General features: G+C 41.0%; 1 long non-coding RNA gene across 5 annotated transcripts in view; it reads right to left on the bottom strand.

Moving 5' to 3' along the window:
* Positions 1-1,551, bottom strand: part of LOC149127696 (uncharacterized) — a 190,314-nt gene extending 188,763 nt beyond the window's left edge. For 2 of the 5 annotated variants that reach the window (XR_016229811.1, XR_016229812.1), the window contains exons 1-2: positions 1,380-1,551; positions 427-583 (exon numbers count right to left, since the gene is read on the bottom strand). This is a non-coding gene — a long non-coding RNA (uncharacterized LOC149127696). The remainder of the gene's footprint in view (positions 1-426; positions 584-1,379) is intronic. The other 3 variants (XR_016229813.1, XR_016229809.1, XR_016229810.1) reach the window with 3 other exon arrangements.
* Between the last annotated feature and the right edge of the window lie 21,421 nt (positions 1,552-22,972).

Raw genomic sequence — 22,972 nt, 5'->3', positions numbered from 1 at the left:
AAGCTCTCTCTCTATTTATTCTGTCTCCGCTCACTCTCTGAAACTCTAACTTTCCAATAAATAAATGAATTTTTTAAAACCTGGTTTTTTTAAATGTACCTCATTTTTACAAATAATTTACAAATTACTACAAAGCAAAAATTTTTATTTTTGGCATTAGTTTCCATGTCAAATTGACAATACAAATTTGAGCAAGATTTTTAAAAAAATATTTATATGACATTTGGAGATGGGTATATGTCCTGTGGCCATTTTCAACATCAAATTGAACCTGCATAGATTATCCTCGTAAATGCTGCCATTATCCTGTTTGAATATGTGTTTAATTTTAGCCTTTAAGTTTTCCTTTCACAGCTCCCTGCATACATTCATGATCATCTATTAAGGTTTTATACAGGAATATTTTATAGGTAAGATATTACTAACCTCACATAATGCCAGGTCATCCGTTTCAGTTTTATACTGTGTTTTTCTTGTTTGGTCTCAAACAGTTTTCCCCAGTCATTTTCTCTGGTTTTAAACCTCTCTGTTGGTAATGAATTTCGATTGTGAAGCACAGAAATTTCACATTTGCAGAAGTTCACTGCATGAATACATTTCAGGTTATTAACTCCAGGCTCAAATCTTACATAACGAAGCACAGGTGCCCCCTGTCATCTCTGGCTTCCACCCCTTTCTTTTCAGAGGAAAGAAGACATCGTGATTTATAGGAAATCTGGCATTAAGAGCATATCTCATATGTCTCCTTGGTGATTGTTGTGGACTTGAAGAATGACATGTCATAATAAACAGTCAGATCTTAAAAGTGACAGTTTAAAATTTCAAAGAAAAGAAATGATATATCAAATAGCAATATTCCCATCAAAAGTATGACTAAACGGGTTGAGACAAATGAATCTAATTTCCTGCTTTCGTATGTGAGCTCTGGCTATGGATTCCAAAATTGTCTCTGCCCACTTTTCCACATTTTTACCCAACATCATTGGTGAGCCTGCAGTTAGCTTAAGCATAGTAGAAAAGATGACTCTCAGCTGTAATTATTCAAAATTTCCCAAAACTCAAGATGCTGCTGCCAGGGGTGTCATGAGAAGACACTCCATACAGTTGTCAAATCCTCTAAGCACTTAAATTTGAGGACTGGGTATTACCAAGTTCTTAGGAAAACAGAAATTGGGATATAGCTATTCCAGAGAGACACATTGACTCTCTTTTGGTCTCAGACTTAAATCTTCTAGTTTGATACAACAATATCCTTTGCACCATCACAAGCATTCCCCACCCTCACCCCCCTTCTTGGTACCTACAAGCAAATGAACATGCAAGTCCTAAGAGAAGACACCATTTGTCTTTTTCTGAATAATAAATCACCCCAGAGTTACCGTGAGTCAGGTATCATTTCAGTAGTTTTTCTTCTCTGTGCCTCGTGATGCACACATTGTGGCTGGAGGCTCAACTGGGGTTAAATAACCTAGGATGGTCTCATTTACTTGTCTGGAGCTTGGCAGATGGACTTCCCTCAAGAAAGAATTGATCGACTATGGGCTGTGGACCATACCTGTTTTTATTTAAAAGAATAAAAGGTGTTAGAACACAATTAGATTCATTCATTGGAAAGAGTTGAGAAGTTGTGACAGAGAACATATGGCCTGCAAAGACTAAAATATTTACTATACTGCCCTTCAGAGAAAAAATTTGCCAAACTCTCGTCTAGGAAGTCTCGGGTAGGACAACCTGTCTCTGTCTTGTGTCATCTGGAGAAGGAAACAGCCACAAAGCATGTCTGTTTGCCCCTCACCTTTGCTAAGAGCAAGTTACACTGTCAAGTTCAAGGAATAGGGAAATAGACTTCCCCTCTTACTGGGAGAAGCAGCAATATCACATTGCCAAGCAACATCCCTGCACATAGGAGCGAGAAGAAAATGTTGTAATTTCGCAGTCTTCGGTAGAATCCTTGAAAGTATAATTACGTTCCTAACTTCTGTGCGTAATAGAACAAATTGTTGAACTAGCAGACCATGTGTTGTTGTTTTCCACTTAGCTTCTCACTAAATTCTTTCACATACACCTGAAGGCCTCTCCATGCTCAGCTCCACTTTCTCCAATAGCAAAACATAAGTGCTCCAATTTAGAACAGAAACAAGGACCAGGAACTCACTCCACTGTTAAGTTCAGCTGATGCCCATGTGAGGGAGACAGAAGATTTCCATGTTTTCTGGTGGGACTATTTTCCCTCACTCCTGGAATCTAGTGGTTTAGGTTGATGCAGAATGGAGACGTTTGGAGAAGAGGAAACCCTCAGACAGGAAAAGATGAGCTCTTTGCATAGAGAACAAAACAGATCGTGAGAACTGGTTTCATCCTGAGTCATAATCAAATTGATCTTTCTGGTGCCCTCAATCAACACAGATTTTTCCCCCAGCAGTCCATCATCTCATGTTGATCATCTCATTTGGAGTGATGCTTCTTTGCATTGAGTCTCTACTCAAACTAATCCATGGTAGGCTATCAACCCAATGGGGCCCACAAGAGTTGAGGATATTTAAGACAGCTTTAAGGAATTATAATGTTGTAAAGCAATGCTCCTGCTCCTGAACAAAACAAAATTAGGCAGAACAGCTTTGAAGCATGCCACTAATGTGGAACAGCCCATGCTATGCTTTTCATGAAATATGTGATCATTTCTTTCAATTGAAGCAGGCCTGACCCTTTAACAAATGCATAAATGCCTTCTCCTGTCTTTCTAATTTTAATGCTGTTCTTGTGACTTCTGAAAATTCTACTACCATATTTGACAGCCTTTTCAAATTCCTTGGGACAGTTAAAAATTAAATTCGGGACTCACTTTCTAAGAATATGTTACTTGCCATAATAATACTAGCATCCTCTGGCTGGTCCATTAGATGTGTTTATAGATCAGACATGCAAAAGACATTTCATCTTAATCATTTTTGCTGGCTTGTATTTAGATTGCTTCTTGCAATTGCTACTCTTGCTTGTTAAGAGTCATCCTGGTTGACTTTTAAAGTGTGCAAAATCAAAATGCAGAGGCAAAAATCTCTGTCAATGTTTGAAAAAAAGATATTTAAGAAACGTTCAAATCAAATTTATATTTCAGTCATTTGATTCCCTTCAAATGGAGGGAAAAAAGGCTAATCAACAGAAGAGCTTTTTTCTCAGTGGTTATAATTCTTTTTAATTGAGGATTCAAGAAAAACATTCTCCCCACACTATACTGAGAAGAGAAGAAACTCCCTGAAGACATATTAAAACCACAGGGAAGAGACAGTGGTGGAGAGAGAGAGAAGCAGTCATAGTGGACAGATGCATTGTCCTAAAGCTCTGTTTGACTAAATGCCTAATGAGCCTAAAAACAGGGGTCTCACCCTCACCTCGCATGGACAGACCATCCATATGCTCAGTGGAGAGAACCCCACTGCTAGATCGTGTATTGGTTATTTTGGAAGCATTGGTATCCAAGAAAAGAGAAGAGCGGAAAAAAGTGCAACTTTCTCCATGAGGATATAAAGCAACAGCCACATATCCAACTCAATTTTCAAAAGTTCTCCTTTTGAAATGGTACACAGTCAAACCTCATAAATCTGGACCCTATTATAGACCCTTTGTCCCAGCAGTCGCAATGGTCCCCTGGGAAAATTTTATTGTCCTCCTAAAAGTCAAGGAACTCAGTGAGGAAGAGTGATGTGACAGGTCAAGTTTGTCTTGCACAAGTACATTTTTATCCTGGTTTATTTTGGTCTCAAAACCTCTTGTTCCTTTCACATACAGCAGGATAGGAAACTCTTCTTTTTAAGGGGCTTTCCATCTCCCCTTTACAAGGTTCTGGCTTGAGTGGAGGTCTCAGCTCAAAGTCACCTGTGCATCAATGACACTGACGACCCAAATCACACAAGTCTCGTCTCCACTTCGTGTTATGTTCTTCATCGATCTTTTCCTGTCAAAAACCATCTTGTGGGATGGGTATTGGGATGCCACAGTTTGTGCCACTGCTCAGGAGACCCACACCCCATGTCCAAGTGCTGACCCGAGTCCAGGCTTCTCTGTTTCTGATGCAGCTTCCTGTTAATACATTCTGGAGACAGCAGATGATGGCTCAAGTGCTTGGGCCACTGTCACTCACATGGAGGCCCATATTGAGTTCTAGGCTCCTGGCTTTGGCCTGATCCATCCCTGGCTCTTGTGGGCATTTGGAGAGTGAACCAACTGATAGGAATTTTCCCTTTGTCTCTCCATTGTGCCATGTTTCAAGTAAATGAAAATAAATAAATAGACATTTAAGAATCATCTTGCTGTTTTCTTATTACCTCTTTTTCCTTGTGAGAATGAGAATTCCATGAAAGGAAAGTATCTCCCGGGGACTGTTTCATACCATGCTCTTAGCTATTAATTGGAACTACGCCTGGCACGTAGAAGGTACTAACAAATACTGTTAACTGCATGAATGAACTAGTGCTGGTGGGGACTCTATTGTACAGAGGTAAGTAGTAAAGAAACACATGTGTAAGAAGGCAGTATGAATGCCAAATGCTGGAAGAATGCTGTAGGAACAAGCCAAGCTGGGGGCTGGAGTGAGGGAAGTGGGCTTGAGAAGTTGAAGGGAAGAGATCAGCATGCCGGGTCTAGGCGAGGAATTGAGGTTTTGTTGTGAATTCAGTGAGAACCTGAACTATATTTTCCTGTTTGCCACCATTGTGGAAGCTTGTTTTGTGTGTCTTTCTGTTTGTCCTATCAACAACCTAATGTAATAGCATTTTTGTTGTGGTGTATCACTAGCTACATGAGTGGCGAAATGGCTCAAAATCTCACGACCGCCAGGAGACAGGAAAGGAATCTAAATCCAAGGTCATCCAGTCCAAAGGAAGCTCGTTTCCTTGACTCCAAACTCTTTCCAAGAGGCTGGGAAATACAAACAATTATCACACCGTTTATATCTGCTAATTGCCATATGAGTTGTACACCATTTTAAAGTTGCAATCTGTTAGTTGGTCTAGCCTGACAAACTTCTTGCTTTTGAAGGCCATAGAACTGCAGAATCCATGCAAAGCTACTTTTCCTTGATAATACTTAAACACTGTAATTTTTCAGTATGTCAACCCTCTCTCCAATCAGCCATGCCCAATCTATAGCAACTACAGAGTCTAGGAAGGAGGACTCTCAAAGACTGGGGCTCACAATGCCTAAGCCATATAAAAGCCCCAGAAACCACAAGTTTCACACTTTTCCAATCTAAAGACATAGGGCACATGGTTTCATTTCTCAGACTATGTGCAATCTTTCTTTCTCTGTTCAAAATAACTTTTCTGACTCAACTTCAGGGAATGCCCTCAAGCGTTCCATCTTCTCTGGAAAAATAATTGACAAAGCTTCTTCCTTTTCCTGTAGTAATTAGGAGGTTTCTGCTCTCTCTGCCCCAAAACGAAAACACTTTTCACCAATTTTGCCTCTGCTGCTTCGGAGCTCTGGCTGTAATTCTGAGACAGTAGGAAGTGTGTGTAGGTGTGGCGCCGTCCTGCGCGCCCAGAGTAAATCTCTCCCTCTGACATGCCGTGCTTCCCCACTCCCCAGAGAGTGTGAATCTCTTCAGCAACACCTGCTAACAACTGAAAAATGGGAACCGCCTCCCGAGGGGATCATCCCACACCATTTTTGATTTAATGTGGCAGCCAAAAAGAAGAGTTGCCATAGGGTCAGAAGCACTGCTATTCCCGTAGTGCCAGGCACAACCCCGTGAACATGTGTGTCCCGGAGGACAGTGTGATAAGGAGGTTGACAAGAGTCTCTGGTGAAAGGGCCAGGGAAGGCTTTTGATGGAAGGCTGGGAGCTGTCCTTGCCCCCTTTGCAATGCGAACTGGAAGAGAAAGTCAGCTAATTTAGAGCAACCCTGAGAGAAAGAAAGAGTGAACTATCCAGCCACTCTACAAGGGAAAAGAAAAAAAGCTAGAAGAAAGAATTTTGAATGTTTTCACCATAACAAAATGACAGATGTTTGCAGAAATAGATGTGTTTACTCTGATTTGAGTAAAACAGAATGTCCACACCTATTAAAATATCACATAAATATGCGCAAGTTTGTGTCTATTGAATATAAAAATATGTTTACAATTTTTTTTTACAAATAACATAATATTTCGCCAAGGTTCTATTTCTGTGCATTGGCTGCAGAGGTACCTTTGCTGGATGGGTTTTCTCTTAGTGCTCATTTCGAGAAGTGGGTCCTAAGTTTGTGTCTTGGCCCCCTGTCCCAAATGCAATTTTCCAGGTGGCTATCAACAAAATCAGATGATTTGTCAAATATAAAGCAGAGCAGGTGCAGGGTCCCCAGGATCCCAGACACAGCCTGCTGCTAATGGAAACACCTGCTTAATGAATGAGGGGCTTTACTCAGACCCAGAGGTTAAAAGTCAACAGGAAGGACTTCAACTACAACTTTATTAGGCAGATGTGCACTGTGGTCTTCCAGCCTCTGAACACCTGTCTTGGATGGTTTCCCTTCTTTTTAAGGAGTCCAGTGGACAAACAGATTAAAAAAAAGAAAAGAGACTTAATAACTTACCCCAGGATAACTTGCTTTTCAGGTGATTAATCCCAAATGGTTTTAAGCTTCTGCTTTAAAATACCCCCCATAGATGTACAAATAATGGCCTGGTAGTATCAGCTCATCACAGTTGTTAAGTAGGTTTCTTTCTTTTTCTTTTCTTTTTTTTTTTTTTTTTAATAGGCAGAGTGGACAGGAGAGAGACAGAGAGAAAGGGCTTCCTTTGCCGTTGGTTCACCCCCCAAATGGCCGCTACGGCCTGCATGTTATGCCAATCTGAAGCCAGGAGCCAGGTGCTTCTCCTGGTCTCCCATGTGGGTGCAGGGCCCAAGGAACTGGGCCATCCTCCACTGCACTCCCGGGCCACAGCAGAGAGCTGGCCTGGAAGAGGGGCAACCGGGACAGAATCCGGCACCCCAACAGGGACTAGAACCCGGGGTGCCGGCGCCGCAGGCAGAGGATTAGCCTATTGAGCTGCAGCGCCAGCCGTTTTTTTTGTTTTCAATTAGGGTCAATTTGTGTACCAGGAAATTACCAAGCAGGAGCACTTAAAACAAGTTGGGAGGAGGAACTGATACACAGCCAATGTCCTGACACAGTTTATGAATTTAAGAGCCAGGTTCGTAAACTGCGTTTGACAAACTCAGGGCCTAGTTCCAGTTTTAATTAGCATGTGCCTGGTACCTTTTCATGCAGATACTCCAAGACTCACAAAAATTTCTAAACAGACACATGAAACAGAATCTTATGACCTCTCCAATATTTAAAATTAATGTCAACTTATTGCAGTGTCTTGGAAAAATTATTACTACCATGATGATCAATGAGACTACAAACTATAAAATAAAAGAATACAAATTACAGCATTTTTTTATTTTTTGAGTTTATTTAGTTTTATTTATTTGAAAGGCAGAACACAGTGAAAGAGAGAGACAGAGAGAGACAGAGACAGAGAAAGGGAAAGAGAGAGTTTCTATCCACTGGTCCACTCACTATATGCCCACAACAGCCAGGGCTGGGTCAGGTTGAAGGCAGGAGACAGAAATTCCATCCAGCCTTTTCACGTGGACGTCAGGGGCCAAATTACTTGTCCTACCATCTGCTGCCTCTCAGGGTGTACATTAGCAGAAAGCTGAATCAGAAGTGGAGATCAGGGGCCAGTACTGTGGTATAGTGGGTTAAGCCACCACCTGTGGCACTAGCATCCCATATGGCCACCGGTTCATGCCTGGCTGCTCAACTTCAGATACAGCTCCCTGCTAATGTGCCCAGGAAAGTAGTGGAAGATCTCTCTCTCTCTCTCTCTCTCTCTCTCTCTCTCTCTTTCTCTCTCTGTCTTGCTCTTCCTCATAACTCTACCTTTCAAATAAATTAAATAAATCTTTTTTTTAAAAGATGCTTTTATTTACTTGAAAGGCAGAAATTCAGAGAGAGAAGGAGAGACAGAAAGAGAGAGAGAGAGAGAGATCTCCCCTCTGCTGGTTCACTTCCCAAATGGCTGCAACAGCTCAGACTGGACCAGGTGGAAAGCAGGAGCCAGGAACCAGGAGCTTCTTTTGGGTCTCCCATGTGGGTGCAGGGGCCCAAGCACTTGTGTCATCTTCCACAGCTTTCACGTGCATTAGCCGGGATCTGGATCAGAAGTGGTGCAGCCAAGACTTGAACTGGGATACCAGATTGGAGACAGAGGTTTAAACTTCTATACCACAGTGCCAGCCCTGAAAAAATAAATCTTAGGGAAAAAAGTAAAGATGGGACTAAATCCTAGGCACTCGGGTAGGAGATATGGGCATTCCAAGCAACAGTTTAATCCACTGGGCCACAATGCTTGCTCCAACAAGGTATTTTAAAAAATATGTGTGGAGTGGCCGGCGGTGTGGCATAGTGGATTAACGCCCTGGCCTGAAGTATCAGCATCCCATATGGGCACTGGTTCGAGACCTGGCTGCTCCACTTCTGATCCAGCTCTCTGCTATGGCCTTGGAAAGCAGTAGAAGATGGCCCAAGTCCTTGGGACCCTGCACTCACGTGGGAGACCTGGAGGAGGCTCCTGGCTCCTGGCTTCATATAGGCACAGCTCCAGCCATTATGGCCAATTGGGGAGTGAACCAACGGATGGAAGACCTCTCTCTCTCTCTCTCTCTCTCTCTCTCTCTCTGCCTCTCCTCTCTCTGTGTAACTCTGACTTTCAAATAAATAAATAAATCTTTTAAAAATATGCATGGTAATTTCTAAAATTTGAAGCAGCATAATGAAGGAGAAAATGTCAAAATAAATGGAAGAAATAAATAAATCCTTCTGAAAATGGAACAGAAAAATACGTTAAAAATTTAGCAAGCATAGAAAAAACATGAAGGGGCTGGCGCCGTGGCTCACTTGGTTAATCCTCCGCCTGCGGCACCAGCATCCAATATGGGCACCAGGCTCTAGTCCCAGTTGCTCCTCTTCCAGTCCAGCTCTCTGCTGTGGCCCAGGAGGGCAGTGGAGGATGGCCCAAGTGCTTGGGCCCCTGCACCTGCATGGGAGACCAGGAAGAAGCACCTGGCTCCTGGCTTCGGATCGGCGCAGCGCCGGCCGTAGGGGCCATTTGGGGAGTGAACCAATGGAAGGAAAACCTTTCTCTCTGTCTCTCTCTCTACTGTCAATAACTATATCTGTCAAATAAAAAAATAAAAAATTTAAATTAAATTAAATTAAAAGAAAAAACATGAAGATACTGGATCTATATTGTATCAACAAATAAAAAACAATAAATGCATATTAAAAAGTGCATATTAATATAATGTGAAAGAATTTCTGCAGGTTAACTGGACAATTGTTGAACTTAAAAAACTGTATAAGAAATGGGCAGTAAAATTAAGAAAGCTAGAAATTAGGGAGTAAGAAAGATGAGCAAGTGAGACGTGAGATAAGATATGATATATAGAGTACCAATATAGATTCCCCAATGTCTACAGTAAAATTCTCAAAAAGACAAAAAAGAATAAATTATTGGAGAAATATGGACACAAAAGGATATATGGCATTAAACTTAAAGGGCCTACTGAATAGCAGAACAATGAATAAAAAAAAAACGCTAACCATATCATTGTAAAATTTTAAGATCCCAAAGATAAAGGAAAGATTCTAAAAGCTACTACAGTAACAAGAGTGCTCAACTAAAAATAGGTAAAATCAACCTGACATTTTTTCCATCTGCCCTTGATACTAGATACTAGATACTAGTATTGCCACCAATACTCTAAGGAAAAATTATCTTCAACTGAAGTATGATACCTAGCTAAATTATCTATAAAATGAGGAAATAAAATGTTTTCAAGCAAGTAGGCAGTGAAAAATCCTTTCCCATGTAGTATTTTTGAAACTATGTGAAAGTATACAGCAGCGAGATGAGATCGATAGGGAAGCGAATATCAAAATGGTTTCTTTGAAGAAGATGGGAACACTCTAGGGACTGTTTTATGAAAGTTCTTAAATTTCTTGTGTTAACATCGAGGGGCAATAGATTAAAATGACTTGCTTTTTCTCTTTCTCTGAGTGTGTTTCCGTTAAGAAATAAAAAGGTCTTACCAACCACTGGAACCGTAATTCACAAACTTTAACATTCACAATAAGTGCCTGAGTTTCTGAATTAATAGATCTGAGATGAAATCCAGGAATATGTCTGCCTGTATCAGCCCGTCTTTCTGCGGACTGCATGTTGAGCAGCACTAGACTGTGAGCACCTCAAGGTCATACCCAAGGGTTTCCTCTTGACTGTGTCAATGAAGACACATATTTTTACTAAAGAGTTGAATTCACATGAAAGCTGGGTCTCCGGCTGTCGCTCCCCCTCTTCGTGGAGGAACGACACAGGACCCTGCGCTGTTCTTTCGTCTGCTCAGCCCTCCCCGGGTTTGCTGTTGGTTCTTCCCGGGTTGGCTGCCGATCCTTCCACCTCCGTGGAAGGGCGGCTCCCCCTGCCACTTTCCCCACTTCCGCGGGGGAGCGGCACACCGCCGGCCGGCTCTCTCGGGGGCTGCTCAGATGTTATCCGGATGTTCCCCTTAGATGTTCCTGGTGCATGCCGTCTCTCTCCTCCTTTATAGTCCTCCTCTGCCAATCCTAACTCGGCTGCCCACACGCCGAGTACGCTGCTCTCCTCCAATCAGGAACAAGTCCTACAGTTTATTAGCTGAACTGGAGGCAGCTGTGTAGAAGCTGTTTACTTCTCTCCCAGCGCCATATTGTGGGAGAGCAGATGCATAGAATAAGTCTTAATTCCAGTAACTTAGTCCAGTCCGGATTGCTCCCCACACCGGCCATGTCCCATGTGGGAGTTGTCCTTTGGGCAGCATTTTATTCCCACATAAGCATCAGGAACACCGCTTGTCTAAACCGAGTCCAAGGTGGAGAGCCTCAGAAAACAACTGAAGACAATGGCAGAGCTCCCTGGGGCCCCAAATCCATACTAACCAGGTGAAGGTGGCAAAAGGCTGGAAAACAGACTTCCCCTGCACTGACAGACTCCTGCCCTTCATCCCTTTTCTGTCAGCAAGAGGTGCCCATCAGGATCCATCTTATGTCAAAGGAAAGCCAACCAGAAATCTGTTTGAAATTATGTACAATGTACATCATTTTGCCTTCGAGCTCCAAATACAAAACAATGAAATAATTCATTCATCTGATCTGTTGCCAGATGACTCAGGATGTGCTCCCATAGGAGAAGAGCCTGAGAGGAAGAGGAGGAACAGGATCCTGGGAAGCTTCAATCAGGGAGTTAGGAAGTAACAGCAAGGGAAGGCAGCCGATCAGAGTGCCTTAAACAAGTTCTGCTGGAAGAAACCAGTTCTCAGGTCTCCACAGAACTCAAGGAGAGAGCTTAGGAAATGCCTTGGAGTTGTCACACCTGAGACCCAGAAGCTGAGCAACCCTCATTTTGTCCTTGAGGTATTTCTGAGAGGATGACTCCCTGCGGGTGCCAATTCTGTGCATTGCCTTAACATGCCAGGGAAGGCTCCAGGTGCAGGACCCCTGGCACTTGCAGTATGAAGCTCTCATCCTGCCTAGAGACGTAAGCAGTGAAAAGATATGGGTGGGGCGCCAACTGAATCCACTATCATATCTGTTCTGAAAAGATCATGGGATGCCAAGGGCAACAGCATGGAATCATTACCTGATGGAGGTGGATTTAAGGAAAACAAAAATTCATCTGCAGAGCTCAGAAGAAAATTTATTATGGCAACCAGGAAGATGTTCAGGAGAATGTCTTTCACTAAAGAAGACATGGAAGTTCTCGTCTCTGTGTTACCAGTGCAACAAACCACTGGAGAGTATAGACAGTGTGAGAAAAACCAAAGGGCGACCAGAAACTTTGAGGAGAAAGAAAGAAGTGGCGTACAAAGTCAAATTCCACACTGAAGTGAGAAAATAGGACCACTGATGAGGTAGAAATAGAATCTGTCATCTAAAAGGAAACTTTGATTTCTTAGTGAATGACAAGAGAAAGGCCAAGCAATAAAATGCAGTGAAAAGGAGAGAAAATGGGCATCCTAGAAGAAGAGCCATGAGGTTTCCCTTCCAGCATTGTCAAGACCCTGGTTAGCAGAGAAAGCTCCCCTCTCCAGCAGCGGGATTATAGACAAAACAAAGCCACAGTGAGAACCAGAATGACAGGGGAACCAGAATGACAACAGCCTAGAGTCGCCAGACATCTGCCGGGTGCCAGCACTCAGTGGTGTGTGCTAACTCATCTGATCTTACAGCATGGAGCATGTGGACAGGCAGAGGAAGCCAGCCTGGGGTAAGAGATGGGAACGGCAGTACGTACCACAGAGCAGAATGCAGAGAGAATGCTCAAAGAAATGGCCTTTCCCATGTCCCCTTTGCTCCCGCCACCTGCTGGCCCTCCCCCTCTCTCTTTTCTAGTCGGTTTCCTCAGTGTTTCTGAAACTACCCCAAGACCCTTTCACTAAATTTCTGCTTTTGCATAAGGTGGCTAGAACTGACTGAATGTCTATCATTAGCATCCACAAAGTCCTAAGGAAATAGAATGTCAACTGAAGAAAACCATTAATTACCATTGTTGCTAAGGAGAAAATACATTTGGAAAACCACCAATTATCAGATTTCAAAGAAGTGTTTTTGGAACTAAAAGTGAGCAGAGTTGTGGCAGACACACCCTAGGGTGACCTCCAATGAGGACACCTTTTTAAAGTCCCCTCCCACGGGATGAGCTGTGAGATGTAGCAGGTTAAGGGGCTTCTTGGGAAGCCTGCATCCCCTATCAGAGTGCTAGTTCAGGTCCTGGCTACTCTATCGCTGATCCAGCTCCCTGCTGATGCGCCTGAGAGTCAGCAGTTGATGGTTCAAATACTTGAATTCCTTTTGCCCACACTGGAGATCCAGTTGGAGTTCCTGGCTCCTGGCTTTGGCCTGGCCCAGCCCCAGCTGTTTGTTGTGGCCATTTGTAGAGTGAACCAGCAAATTGAAATCCTCAATCTCTCCCTCTCTTTCCTTTGAAATAAATAAATAAATCTTAAAACAAACCAACTTCTCCCTTGAGTGCTGGAAGAAGCTATGAATTATTCTAACCAAAGGAACATGGCAAAGGTGAGAGAATGTTGCTCCTAAGACTATACCATACTTTATTAAACTGTCTTTGCAGATGGAGACAGATTTGGCTTATTGGTTTAGAGAAGCTGGCCCAGGGAACAAGTCCTCTTCTAGAAGCCAAGGGCAGCCTCCAACCAACAGGCAGCAAAACCACAGAGCACTCAGTCATAAGAACTGCAAGAAAATGACTTTTGCCAATACTTAACTCAAATGAACTTGAAAGCAGATTCTTTGCAGGGCATAGAATCCAGATGAGAACACAACGTGGTATACCTTTAGTCTACACCCTAAAAGAGGGCCTGGTTCAGCTGTGCCTGAACTCTATAGCTCCAGAAAATGCAGACTAACAGTTGTATAATGCTTCCATCTGGGCAATTTGTGATCAGTCATGCAACAATAGACAAGTAAAGTACATTTGAAAGGCTTATCAGTTCCCAGCAAAAAAAGGAAAGGAATATGCATATTTGCTCTAGATAAGTTTCTGTGTTATGTTCTAGTGAAGTTTTCTATTACATTTAAAAAAATAGTGTCTGATCTGGACAAAATGAGAAATAATGAAAATGCATATGGAGTAACAAAAGCAAAATTTACTTATTACTTAAAAATTAACTTTGGATTTCATATCTGGAGCACTGATCATCTGAGGGCAGTGTGTCGATCTCTACCAAGCATGAGAAGAATTTTTGAGGAAGCTTTTTGCCACCACATTTCCATTCATGGTTGAAAGCAAAGAAAAATAGAGTCAGGTATATGAGAATTCAAAAATGTTATATTGATATTTATATATGTGTATGTGTATGTTTTGGGGCATTTGGGCTTTCAGTTGGCTGACATATATATGATATATCTCTTTGATGAGATCGATTATATGTATTAGTATATAATAGTTTCTGGGTTCTTATGTTTTTGTATCTATGTCCATCTTTCTACATAATAATATTTATCATTCTACATAAATACGTATCTTCCTATGCGTATATATGTCTCTGCAGTTATGTAGTATGTATCAGCTCATCACAATATGAATAAAACTATCATCTCCATGGTGATTATGTCTTAGAATAGAAAGGATTTTTTTAACTTGTAAAAATGTCCATTGGTCCAAAATACTTCCTACTCACCTCAAAGTTCTAAGGAGGAATATCAACTTCTAGGAAGCATTTGACTTAATTAGTTGCAATGATGAACTTGCAAGCATATTTAGACATTGATGATATTTCATAATACCCTCTGGGAAAAAGTCCAAGTGAAAAAATTTAATATTGATTTATTATCTTTCATCATAAGAATAAAAAACAAATTATACTTTAAAAATTTCTCACTTGGAGCATCAGATGCAAACACACAGAGCAGAGACCCAGCATGAAGCAGCCGGTCAAGCCACAGCTGGCAAGATCAGCATCCCATGTGAGAGTGCCAGTTTGTGTCCTAGCTCTTCTACCCCCAATCCAATAGAATAGCTCTGTTAATGTTCTTGGGAGGGCAGCAGAAGATGGCCCAAGTGCTTGGGCACCTGCCATCCATGTGGGAGACCTGGAAGAAGCTCCTGGCTCCTGGCTTATGCCTGGTCTATATCTGTCTGACTGCTGTAGCCATTTAGGGTAGGAGTAAAATAGTGAGTGGACGATCTTTCTTCTTTTACTCTTACTCTTGCTTTCTCTCTCCCCTATTCCTGTCTCTCTGTCTCTGTCACTCCATCTTTCAAATAGATATACAAACAAATCTTCAAAAAGTAAAAGAAATAACTAATGCCAGAAACTGAAGGGCAGAGGGCAAGTTAGGAAGAAGGGAAAGAAGATGAAAAGAAATGCAACAAAATTTGGGGAAAATGTTTGGGGTAGCAAACAAATAAGGTGCCCACAAAACATATCTGAGTACCTGGATCTGATACCAGGCTCTACTGAATGACTCCTGATTCCTACTGAGGACCTGGGGAGAAAGTGGTGATGGTTCAAATAACTGGGTTACTGCTACACAAACAGGGGACCTGGATTGACCTAGCTACAGGCTTTAGCCAAGACCATCCCCCACTAATGCAACATCTAAGAGAGCTAGCTCTCACTCACTCGCTCTCTCTCACTCTCTCTCTCTCTCACAAATAAACAAATAGAATTTTTAAAAAGAGAATACAGCAAAATTTGAATGAGTTTGTTTTGGTCACAGAACAATTAGAAAATTGCTTTTTGGCTGTCTTCAAGTATCTATTAACTAACAGGATAAAATTAGCCTGTTACTGAGAAGAATAAATAGGAAATCAGAAACATGATTCTCCCTTTAAGAACAGAATCTACATTAATTGAAGGAAGACATCTCAGGAACATTCTGGCAATATTATAGATAGCTCTGGCCAATATTTTGAATACGTTATGAATAGGTCTTGTTTAGACCAGCTAAGCACTGCTATAGCTCCTGTGTCATAGGATACCCACCAACTTTGTCAACCTACCTTCAAGGTTCAGGGGCAAAAGCATAATTATTAATGTGTGCAGAATTACTTTTTAAAAATATACTTTAAAATGATTTCATCTGACCCCCTGTCAGTGTGGATGTGTTGCATAAATTTTTAAAAAAAATTTATTTATTTATTTGAAAGGCAGAGTTACAGAGAGACAGAGGTAGGGAGAGAGAGAGAGGTCTTCCATCTGCTGGTTCACTTTCCCCAAATGGCCCCAACGGTCAGAGCTAGCTCAATCCAAAACCAGGAGCCTGGAGCTTCCTCTGGGACTCCCACGTGGATGCAGGGGCCCAAGGATTTGAGCCATCTTGTGCTGCTTTCCCAGGCCATAGCAGAGACTGAATGGGAAGTGGAGCAGCTGGGCATCAAACTGATGCCCATATGGGATGCTGGCGCTGTAGGAGGTGGCCCTACCTACTAAGCTACAGTGCCAGCCCCCATAAAATATTTTTGATGATGGCTTAAAAATCATATTCTCAAAATATGGCTATTAAATACTCAAGAGATAGTGAGATGTCCTTGTCTGTCTCCTTTTTTCTCCTTTCCTACCTTGTGTAATTTCCTTAGTTTCAGCTATGAAAACTCTGGCTAACTTTTTGTATTTGAGAGAACAGATTATACTTGATTCTCTGTGGCTCAATAAAGCATTTCTTAAAGAAAAACTAAATCTAATCCTGAACTTTATTTGACAGTATTCTTTTTCTATGGAAACATAGTTTTTATATAAAATAATCTAAGTCAAAGTAAACAAACTACAAATAAACAAGACTAGGAGCCAACGCTGTGGCATAGCAGGTAGGACCACCGTCTGCAGGGCTGGTATCCCATGTGGGCACCAGTTCAAGTCCTAGCTGCTCCACTTCTGATCCAGCTCTCTCCTATGGCCTGGGTAAGCAATAGAAGACAGTCCAAGTCCTTGGGCCCCTGCACCCTTATGAGAGACCTGAAAGAGGGTCCTGACTCCTGGCTTTGGATTAGCACAGCTCTAGCCATTTGCAGCCTTGTGGGGAGTGAACCAGCAAACGGAAGACCTCTCTCTCTCTCTCTGTCTCTCTCTGCCTCTGCCTCTGCCTCTCTGTAACTCTTTCAAATGAATATATAAATCTTAAAAAAGTTAAATAGGACTGTTTATACAATTAAGCCAGTAACACACTTCCAGGAATTCATGCTAGGAAAATCATCAGGAGTATATTCAAATCTTATATGCAATGGTATTAAGAATAAAATCATTTAAAACAAATGTGAAAGAATTGTAAAAAGAAAATTAAGGTTATGGCTAAATAGATTATGGCAAATTGTTAGGCAGATAAATACCATAGTAATTTACTAAAAATCCATATATCCAGAGACTCATTTTCTTTTTAATTACTATAGTGAATAAAAGCAAATAAAACAATGATTTAATTACATTTTTTCTTTTGTGACAGTTGTATATATGTATTGTTGAAAGGATATAAAATATAGAACTATAAAAATAAGAAATGAATCACATATAATCTACCACCTAGTGGTATCCACAATTGGTTTCCCAGTTCCATATTGCTCTCTTTTAAACAATAAACATGGTTATTTAGCACTTCATATTTTAGCATTTATAAATTCTAGAGTCAGAATGCCTTACTTCAAAACTCAGCTAGACAACGTAAGTTGTATGTCATTTGGACAAATAACCAAACTTTTCCCTATGTATGTTTTCTAAAATGCAAGATAGAGGTAACAATAGCACTTTCCCTAGCAGCCATACGCAAAGAATTATAATAAAGAATAATTAAGATGATAGACTTTTTTTTTTTGACAGGCAGAGTTAGACAGTGAGAGAGAGAGAGCCAAAGAGGAAGGTCTTCCTTCTGTTGGTTCAACCCCCAAATGGCAGCTATGGCCGGTGCACTGCGCCGATCCGAAGCCAGGAGCCAGGTGCTTCCTCCTGGTCTCCCATGCAGGTGCAGGGCCCAAGCACTTGGACCATCCTCCACTGCCTTCCCGGGCCACAGCAGAGAGCTGGACTGGAAGAGGCGCAGCTGAGACAGAATCCAACGCCTCAACTGGGACTAGAACCCGGGATGCTGGCACCGCAGGCGGAGGATTAGCCTAGTGAGCCGCGGCGCCGGCCAAGATGATAAATTTTTAGTGCTCAGCAAACAGACATAACTGAAAGGAATAATGGACAAATGAACACTAATCATTGGTGAGTTCCACACTTCTGGCTCAGTATCTGAAAGTACAACTACCAAAGCATTAAAAGATGAAAAAGACATGAGCCATGGTATGAAATAATGAACAAACTGACTGGCGTCTATGGAACATACCACTCAACAACAGAATATCCACTCTTTTCAACTGCAGATAGACATTTCCCAAGAAAGATTCTGACTATGAAAACTGAGACAAATCTCAATGAGTATAAATGAACTTAAGCTATGCAAATGTGTTATCTACATGTAACTAATGAAAAACAGGATAAAAAAAAAGTATCCAAATGGTTAGAAAAATGAAAAACACACCTCTAACAGCATAAAAGTCAAAGAAAAATCTCACTGGAAATCATAAAATATTTTGAGATGGGGATGGTGCTGTGGCATAGTAGGTAAAGCCCACTATAGTCCCTGTAGTGCCAACATCCCATATGGGCGTCCGTTCTAGATCAGGCTGCTCCATTTCCCAGCCAGCTCTCTGCTATTGCCTGGGAAAGCAATAGAAGTTGGCCCAAGTGCTTGGACACCTGCTCCTACATGGGAGACCAGGAAGAAGCTCCTAGCTCCTGGCTTCGGATCAGCCCAGCTCCAGCCATTGTGGCCCTTTGGGGAGTGAAATAACAAATGGAAGACCTCTTTCTCTGCCTCTGCCTCTCTGTAACTTTGGCTTTCAAATAAATAAAGAAATCTATAAAACAAATATTTTAAGATGAATGAAAATGAAAGCATACCAAATTATTTGTCTATACATCTAAAGTGGCCCTCAAAAGGAATTTTATAGCATAAAATGTTAGATTTAGAAAGGAATAAAAACTTTTATTCGGTGTAATACTGTTCTACCTGAGGAAGCTAGGAAAAGAAACAGGAATTAATTAAATCACATTTAAATGTAATTAAGATAAAGAAATAGAAAAGAAAAATTAATAAAATCTAAGCAATTTTGGAAAGCTTAATACAATTAATAAATCTCCAGCTACATTAATAAAGAAAACTTTTTTTTTAGACAGTGAGAGAGAGAGACAGAGAAAGAGACAGAGAGAAAGGTCTTCCTTCTGTTGGTTCACTCCCCTCATGGCTGCTATGGCCGGCGCTGTGCCAATCCAAAGCCAGGAGCCGGGTACTCCCTCCCAGTCTCCCATGCGGGTGCAGGGGCCCAACACTTGGGCCATCCTCCGCTGCCCTCCCGGGTCACAGCAGAGAGCTGAACTGGAAGAGGAGCAACCGGGTCTAGTACCCAGAGCCTCAATCAGGACTAGAATCTTGGGGTGCCAGCACCACAGGCAGAGAATTAGCCTAGTGAGCCACAGCGCCAGCAAATAAACAAAACATTTTAAAAGAAAGCTAGGAGACATAATTACTAAGATTAGGAATAAAAGAGAGAACATTCCTGCTCTTGTTACAGACACTGATAGGAAAATAATGGAATTCACAAAAAATAAAGGAATGCTATAAATACAACACAGATTTGATGGACAAGTTCCTTGAAATAAACAAATGACCCAAGTTCATTTAAGAAGAAATAGATAGCATAAATATCTCTATAATGTTTACAAAAATTAAACTTACAATCCAAACACTGCCAAATAAACACAGGCTTGAGTAGCCAATCTCTCAGCATCACTGGTGAAATCAAATATTTAAGAAAGAAATATCAAGTTGACACAAACCTTCTTTGCAAATGGAAGAAATGAAGCATTTCACAATACATATTGTATTCTATTATAATATTACATATATTTTAAAAATTCATTTACTTATTTGAAGGAGTTTCAGATAGAGAGAGAGGGGGGAGGGGGAAGAGAGAGAGAGAGAGAAGGAGAGAGAGGAGGAGAGATTTTCCATCCACTGGTTCATTCCACAGATGGTCTCAAAGGCCAGGGCTGAGCCAGGCCAAAGTGAGGATCCAGGAGCTTCACACAGGTCTCCCACACGGGTAGCAGGGGCCCAAACAATTGATTTATCCTCCATTGCTTTTCCCAGGCCATTAACCGGAAGATCAGTCAGAAGTATAGCAGCTGGAACAAAAACTGGCACCCATAGGAGGTGCTAGCATTGCAGATGGTGGCTTTATCTATTATAACACAACACTAGCCCCCTAAGGTTTAAACTTAGTAAAATTAATATTTGAATTTAGCAAAGTTGCAGCATAGAGAATCAGTATTTAAAATCAATTGTTTTTCTCTAACTAGAAGTGATCATTAGGAAATCAACTTTTTAAAAAAAACAGTATTTATGATACATTAAAAACATGAAATGGTTAGGAATAAATTTAACAAAATGTGTACAAATCTTTGCTGGAATAAATTTAAGAGATTGTGAAGAAATGAGAAATACAATGTTCATGGATTGGAAAGTTCTCCCCACCTTGATCCACAGATGTTCCACAATTCCTCTCAAAATTACAGCATGATTTTATAGAATTTGTAAACATTTTAAAATGTATGTGAGGATAACAAGGGTTTATAAATAGCCAGAAATACTTGGAAGAACAAATTTGAAGGATTTAACTACCTAATTTCAAGATTCACTGTCAATTGTTCTTCTTTATATTTATTTATTTATTTATTTGGGGGGGGGCTTTCTGTAGTTTCACTTATCTGTGCTAAATCGTGTTCCAATAATGATTATGTAGGAAATTCTGTAAATACACAAATCATCAGTTTTAAATTGTGTGCCATCCTGAGTAGTGTAATGAAATGCAGCCATTCCTTATTCTGTCCTGCTGGTAGCTGAATCATTGCTTTGTCCAGCATATCCACATTATATGTGTTAATTGCCCGTTATTCACTTAATAACTGATTCAGTTATCAGATCATAAGTCATGGTATCACAGTTCTTAAATTCAAGTAACCATTATTTTACTTGATGTTGTCAGCAAAATATAATTGTAGTGATGCCGTCTCTCTGTATATAAACTCTGCCTTTCAAATGAATAAATAAATAAATCTTTAGAAAATGAAAAAATAGTATAAAATATTTTGAAACAGACATATTGACATAACATTTATCATAGTCTATTTTCACAGTCATTCTATTTTATTATCAGATATTTTTATCTCTTAATGTAGCAAATTTATGAACAAAGCTTTATCATAAGTACATATGTATAGGGAGAACCATAATATATGTAGAGTTTGGTACTACTGCACTTGCAGGCATCTCCTGGGGGTCTTACACTGTATTTCCTGTGGATAAGGGGAGACCACTGCACATTTACTGTGTAACTGATGCAGGATTTAAATACAGATCAATGGAACAAAATAGAAAACAAATAGACCCACATAGTTAAATACTTACGTTGAAAAATGTAAATGCAATTTAACTGAGAAAATAAAGGCTCTAACAACTACATTGGAACAGTTGGATGTTATATTTAAAAAATTTCAACCTATACAACAAACATGTATAAAAATATGTCCAAATGTATCATAGGACTAAATATAGAAAAACTCTAATATACAGAATAAAAAATAGGGAAGTCCTTAGGAAACTAGGTTCAGATAAAAATTCCTTAAATGGGACCTAAACTGTAAGTCATAAAAGAAAAATTAACAATTTGAGCTTGATCAGAATTTAAATTTCTGCTCTTCAAAAGACATTGTTTAAAAAATGGAAACATAGGCTATACACAGGAAAAAATGATTGGAAGGTACATATCATATAAAATATGTATCCAGAATATGTAAAGAATTCTTTTTTTTTTTTTTTTTTTGACAGGCAGAGTGGACAGTGAGAGAGAGAGACAGAGAGAAAGGTCTTCCTTTGCCGTTGGTTCACCCTCCAATGGCCGCCGCAGCGGGCGCGCTGCGGCTGGCGCACCGCGCTGATCCGAAGGCAGGAGCCAGGAGCCAGGTGCTTTTCCTGGTCTCCCATGGGGTGCAGGGCCCAAGCACCTGGGCCATCCTCCACTGCACTCCCTGGCCACAGCAGAGAGCTGGCCTGGAAGAGGGGCAACCGGGACAGAATCCGGCGCCCCGACCGGGACTAGAACCCGGTGTGCCGGCGCCGCTAGGCGGAGGATTAGCCTAGTGAGTCGCGGCGCCGGCTAAGAATTCTTACAACTTAATACTTTGAGACAATCTTTCCTGCCTCAAAAATAACTGATTAAATACTTGAAGATATGCTTTACAGATGATATTCAAGTGACATGAAGCATATTAAAAAACATTCAGGGCTGGCATTGTGACAGGGTGGGTTAAGTCACTGCCTACCATGCCAGTATCCCATGTTGTTGTGCCACTTAAAATCCTGGCTGCTCAGCTTCTGGTCCAGCTTCCTGCTAATCCTCCTGGGAAGGTGTGGCTGATGGCCACCCATGTGGGAGACCCCATGGAATTCTTGGATCCTGGCTTTGGCTTATTCCAGCCCTGGGTGTTGTGGCCATTTCCTGTCTCCCTCCTTCCTTCTTTCTCTGTCTCTCTGCTTTCAAATGAATAAGTAATCTGTTAAAAAATAAAATGCTCAGCAGCCAGAATTGTGGTACACAGGTTAAGCTGGTACTTGCGAAGCTGGCATCCCATATGAGAATACCAGTTTGAATCCAGGCTGCTTCTGACCAAGAGCCCTGCTGATGTGCTTGGGAAAGCAGTGGATGGTGACTAACATATTTCTTCCCCTGCCACCATGTGGAAGACCTGGATAGAGTTTTAGTCTCCTGGCTTTGACCTGGCCCAGCCCTGGCTACTGAAGCCATTTTGGGGAGTGAACTGGCAAATGGATAATATATAGTAAACATCATTAGTCATAAAATTAAGTAAACCACATGCTGATATCAGCATAACCTACTAGAATATTGTGTTATAATTGTTCAAATAAAGCAAACAGGAATTATATCACGAGATTTTTTTTTGAGCTCATGCAATTGAGAAGTCTTGGTAAGTCCAAAATCTAATCAGACATTTGATTATTTTGCATAGCTGTTGTGAATAGGGCTCCTTTTATTTGTTTTTGGCTAGGCCATCACTGGTATATAAAAATGCCATTGATTTTTGTGTGTTGATTTTGTATCCTGTAACTTTGCTAAATTCATTTATCAAACCTGATGGTCTTTTGGCAGTCTTCAAAGTTTCCTATACATAGCATCATGTCATCTGCAAACAGGGGTAATTTGACTTCCTTTTTTCCTATTTGTATTCCTTTGCTATTTTATCTTGTTGTTTTGGCTCAGACTTCCAATA

The sequence above is a fragment of the Oryctolagus cuniculus genome, chromosome 2 (genome assembly GCF_051225735.1).
Source record: "Oryctolagus cuniculus isolate XC-2025 breed Fujian yellow rabbit chromosome 2, ASM5122573v1, whole genome shotgun sequence".
NCBI classification, from domain to species: domain Eukaryota; kingdom Metazoa; phylum Chordata; class Mammalia; order Lagomorpha; family Leporidae; genus Oryctolagus; species Oryctolagus cuniculus.
The sequence above is the reverse complement of the archived record's forward strand: the minus strand, read 5'-3'. Positions and strand labels throughout refer to the sequence as shown.